This window comes from Callorhinus ursinus, unplaced genomic scaffold (assembly GCF_003265705.2).
Source record: "Callorhinus ursinus isolate GAN/ISIS: 27379988/994484 unplaced genomic scaffold, GSC_fseal_2.0 scaffold33, whole genome shotgun sequence".
Classification (NCBI taxonomy): Eukaryota; Metazoa; Chordata; class Mammalia; order Carnivora; family Otariidae; genus Callorhinus; species Callorhinus ursinus.
In genome coordinates, this window is record NW_027397095.1 from 6,797,414 (window position 1) to 6,803,413 (window position 6,000).

A 6,000-nucleotide genomic window follows, 5' to 3' on the forward strand; every position below is an offset into this window, starting at 1 on the left:
GATTGTCTTTGTACTTTTCTATTCTATATGACTCTTGGGGTCTTTCTCCTTTTATAGAGCCCTCCTTAATATTTCTTGCAGGGCCGGCTTAGTGGTCACATAGTCTTTCCATTTCTGCTGGTCTTGGAAGCTCTGCATCTCTCCATCCATTCTAAATGACAGCCTTGCCAGGTAAAGTATTCTTGGCTGCATGTTCTTCTCACTTAGTACCCTGAATATGTCCTTCCAGCCCTTTCTAGCTTGCCAGATCTCTGTGGATAGGTCTGACATTATTCTGATGTTCCTCCCTTTGTACATAAGGAATCTCTTCCCCCTAACTGCCTTTAAGATGTTTTCTTTGGTTCTAAGATTTGCAAGTTTTACTATTACATGCTGTGGTGTTGGCCTGTTTTCCTTGATCTTGGGAGGGGCCCTCTCTGCCTCTAGGACATGAATGCTTGTTTCATTTCCCAGATTAGGGAAGTTCTCAGCTATGATTGGCTCAAATATATCTTCTAGTCCTCTCCCTCTGTCCAGTCCTCAGGGATTCCAATATATTCTGACATTGCAAGGTTTCGTGGTGTCACTTATTTCTCTATTTTCATTGATTTTGAATTGCTTTTCCCTAACCACCTCTTTTTCCTTCTTTTATATCAATTGGTCTTCTAGATCACTATTTTGCTCTTTTGACTAGCTTACCCTAGTTGTTAGATTAGATTAGATTGGCTCTCATTGATTGCATTTTTAAATTCTGCCAATTCAGGTTTCATTTCTGCCCTTAGAGACTATGTTACTATTAATAGATTTCTCCATTCTAGCTATTGTCTTCACAATTGCTACCCTGAATTCCATTTACAACATTTTGTTATATCTGATTCCATTTGTGTATCTGTGGCAGAAGTCACAATCTCTACGTCTTTCCTATTTTGGGAGTTCCTCCTAGTCATTCTGTTGAGGGATGGTTGAGGGAATGTGCAGAGTCCAAATTATTTACCACAACCCAAGCAAGATGCACCTGTTTTCTAGGGATCTTAGGGATGCTGGCCTCTTGTTTTCCCAGCCTGTCTTCTGGGGAAGGGGCCTACCCCACTGTTACTCAGGCAACCCCATTTGGGTAGATTTGCCCTACCCCCTTTTTCGGGGGGATGGCCTCAGTGAAAACCAGTTTTGGGGGGTTTTTGTTCTCTGGCAGCTTTCCCTGGTGGCTTTCCCCATCTCTTCCAAGAGTCAGAGCAGAAGAGATTGTTTCCACACCTCTGCTTCAGCGCAGAGAGATCTCAGTCTGTTCTTCAGTGAGCTCTCCAGGCCACACTATTTCTGTTTCTGTCTGTGCTGCTATAAACTGCAGTGTCCTGGGTTGTGCGCCCCTCAGCAACACTCCCAGTCCTTGCCTCCATGTTGGCACGTCGCTGCCCTTTGTGCTTCTAAAACTGTCAACCGCCCCCACTTCACATGTGCAGCCCTGCCACTCAGGGTTTCCATCCGAGGGCTGCCCTGAAGTCCTTTCCCCTTCACTACTTTGTGTTAAATTTATTATCCATTCTCAAGTTCAATTTAGAAACCTATATCATTGGTTTTAAACACTTCTTTTCTATTATAAACATTTAAAGCTAAACTTTAAGCCCTGCTTTAGCTGTATCCCACAAATGTTGGAATATAGTTTTCATTACTCATTTCAAAATATTTCCTAATTTCCTTTTGATAGTTCCATTGACCCATGGCTATTTAGAATCATGCTGCATAATTTCCAAATGTTTGGGGGATTTTCCAAATATTTTCTTCTTATTAATTTCTAATTAAATTTCATTGTAGTCAAAGAATATTTGCTCTATATTTTCAATCCTATTATAGTCGTTGAGACTAGGTTTATGGTATAGTTGGTCTATCTTGGTCAATGTTCCATATACACTTAGAGAGAATGTTGATTTTGATATTGTTGGTGGGGGGAGTTCCATAAATGTGAATTAGTTCATGTTGTTAAATAGTGTTGTACAATTCATCTATATAGTAATTACATTTCTGTCCATTTATTCTCTCAATTACCCTGAAGGTAATATTGACAACTCTATATATAAATGTTGGCTTGTCCATTTCTCCTTTCAGTTCTATCAACTTATTCTGTGTTAATTTTCAACTCTATTATTGAGTACATTCTTTTTTAGTTTTTTTAATATCTTATTTATGAGTTACTCCTTTTATCATTATGAAATATCTTTCTTTGTCCCTGTTAATATCCCTTATATTGAAATCTAATTCATACAGACATTTCTGCTCCCTTGTGATTAATAGATTAGTATTTCCCTGCTATATAATTTTCCATCTTTTTATTTTTAAGGAATCTTTGCCTTTAAATTTAAAGTGTATTCCTTGTAAACTGAAAATACTTAGGTCCATATATTTATGGACCATTTGCCTTAACAGCTTCATTTAAAAGTAGAAGTGTTGGTTTTAAGCCTACTGTCTTATTTGTTTTACTTCTGACTGCATTTATCTTTATTGCTTTCTTTTACTCTTCTGTTTCTTTTGTGAGTGTTTTTAGAATTTAATTTAAACTCTTCTATTGGTTCAGTTCTTAAAAGATTTTATTTATTTATTTGAGAGAGAGAGAGCGAGCACAAGCAGAAGAGACAGAGGGAGAAGCAGGCTCCCCGCTGAGCAGGCAGCCCAACGTGGGGCCTGATGATCATGGCCTCTCAGATCATGACCTGAGCTGAAGGCAGATGCTTAACTGACTGAGACACACAGGCACCCATATTGGTTCATTTTTTTTATCTCATCATTTATTCTTTTAGGCTTTACAGTAACCTTGAGCTTTTCACAATCTACATTCTGACAAGGATGTACTTCTTAACTTGTGACATTCCAACACCTCCTTTGTGTAAGTTTTTATTTATTTTACTTTAACTTGTGTTATAAACAAATTATCATCATCATCATCATCATCATCATCAATCATCATCATTCTCTTTCCTTTTGGGACCACAGTTCCATGTGTATCAGATTGCTTGATATTGTCTCACCATTTGCTAAAGATCTGTTCATTCATTATTATTGTTGTTGTTGTTGTTGTTGTTATTGTTGTTGTTTCTGTATTAGTTTGGATAGTTTTCTTCTGCAGTTTCTATACTAGTGCTTTGTCCATCCAGTGAAGTGGTTCACTTATTTTTATATTTTTCAGCTTCAAGATTTTACTCTTTTATATATAGCTTCCATTCCTATATTGTTACACTCATTTTAAAGTATTTTATTCTTTTTGTTGTTATTGTAAATCAAATTGTTTCTTTAACATCTTTGGATTCTTCATTGCTTTTATATAAAAATACAACCAAGTTTTGTGTGTTGATCTTGTAATCTGTAACTTTGCTGAATTTTTTATTAGCTCAATAGTTGTTTTTATTTATTTATTTATTTTAATTTGGTGTGGGTTCTTTAGGATTTTCTGTATGTAAAATCATGGCATGTGACTATAGATAGTTTTACTTCTTCCTTTCTAAAGAAAATGCCTTTTATTTCTTTCTCTTTACCAAGTTTTCTGACTAGAAATTCCAGTAAAATATTGAATAAAATGGCAAAAATGGGTACTTTTCTCTTGTTCCTGATATTAGGGGGAAGTTTTCAGTATTTTATCATTGAATATGGTATTAGCTGTGGGAAGCTCATAAATGTATACTATCATGTAGATCAAGTTCCTGGTATTTTGTTTGTTGAGTGTTTTATAATAAAATGTGTAGGATTTTGTTAAATCCTTTTTCTACATCAACTGAAAGAATCACGTGTTGTTTTCATTACTTTCAATATGGTGTATAACAATGATTTTCATATGTTAATACATCCTTGCATTCCTCGGATAATCTCATTGGTCATGGTGTGTCTTTCTTTTAATATGCTTATGGATTTGGCTTCTTGTATTTTATTGATGATATTTGCATTTATATACATAGGGGTATTGATCTGTATTTTTCTTTCCCTATGTTGTCTATATCTTTAATTTATAGCAATCCAGTTTGTATTAATGTCAAATTAGCCACATAGTGTCAAAACTGCTCTTATAGAGCTCCTCCCTCTTCATGTTATGGCAGCCACAAATTACTTTTTATAAATTGTATTTCCAGTAACACAGATTTATAATAATTGTTTGAAGGAATTTGTATTTTAAATCATATAAGGGAAAAAAAGTGGTGCTACAAACCAAAGATACAGTAACATTGGCTTTTACATTTACTTGTGAATTTACCTCTACCAAAGTTCTTATTTCTTCATATGGCTTTCAGTTACTGTCCAGTCAATTTCTTTTCATTTTAACCTGATAAACTCCCTTTAGGATTTCTTGTAGGAAAAATCTGCTACAAACAGACTCCTTTAGCTTTTGTTTATCAGGGAATGTCATAATTTTCCATTAATTTTTGAAGACTACTTTTTCCGTATCTAGACTTCTTGGTTGGCAGGGATTTTTGTTTGTTTTTGTTTGTTTGTTTTCATTTCAAATCTTTAAAAATTTCATCCCCCTGCATTCTGACCTCCATGGTTTTTTTTTCCTCAAAGAGAAATTGGTTGCTAATTTTATTGAGGATCACTTGTGTATAATGGGTCTCTTCCTTGCTGATTCCAGAATTCTCTCCTTTTTGTTTTTCAACAGTTTGATTATAATATATGCATCTATTTGTATTTATCCTATTGAAGATTTTTTGAGTTTATTAAATGTATAGATTCATGTATTTTATGAAATGTGGGAAGTTTTTAGACATTTTTTTTTCAAATAGCCCCTGTACGCCCTTTAATCTTATTTTCTCTGTCATCAACTCCCATTATGTGCATGTTGGTGTATACTTGATGGTATCCCACAAATATCTTTAGGCTCTGTTTATTTTTTTTTTATTCTTTGTCCTCTCTGTTCCTTAGATTGGATAATCTCATTTTATCTCTCTTCAAGTTCACTGACTCTTCTACCTGATCAAATCTTTTATTGACATCCTATATGTAAATTTCTTCATTTTGGTTATTGTACACTTGAATTCCTGAATCTATATTAAGTTTCTTTTTATAATTTCTCTCTCTATATTAGTATTGTCTTTTTGTTAAGAAACATTTTTTATGGTTTCTTATTATTCTTTGAACATATTTGTAATAACTAATTAAAGTCTTTGTCTAGTAAGTCCACTGGCTGGTCTTCTTCAGACAGTTTCTATTTATTAAGTTATATTTTTCCTGTGAATTGCCCAAGCTTTGTTTCTTTAAGTGTCTCATTATTATTTGTGGGAAAATGTAGTTATCAGCATTATAATATGCTAATTCTTTGAAAATCAGATTCTTTCCTGTTTCTGGGACTTGTTATTACTGCTTTTTGTACATTATATATTTGTTTGTTTAATGACTTTTTCATACTATTATTGTAAATACTGTGTGTCAGTCAGGTTTCTCCAAAGAAACAGAGCTAATAGGATGCATATATATTGTATTATAAGTTTTAAAACAATATTTTCCCACTACCTCAATGTCTCCATAGGCTGTGAGAACCCTGACTAGGTAACCAGGTGTAGCAGTGTGATAGAGCTGGCCCCTGTCACAAACTTCCCTCTTTGCCCTCCCCTGATTGTGATCTACTGGTATTCAAATGCACCAATGAAACCCCCTTATGCCTTTTGCTTGTCTCCTTCACACTGACTCCCAGTAGAGGTACTTCCCTGTGGTCCTCATTCTCTTCCTTAGCTCTCCAACTGCTTGGTTGAGCAATTCCCTCATTGCTTCTTCCATATGGTCCCCTCATGGTGTGTAGTAATTCTGTCTCTCTATTATCTGTGAGTATAATAAACTTTGTTTTCTTGAACTTATTCTGTGTCTCTACTTGTGGCTTCATGACTATCATCTCATGGAAGAATATTATATATATATATAATATATGTATAAAAGGATTTATTATATAGATTGGTTCACTTGATTATGGAGGCTGACAATCCCCATGGTCTGTAGTCAATAAACTGGAGAGTCAGTGGTGTAGTTTCAGACTAAGTCCAAAGGCCTGAG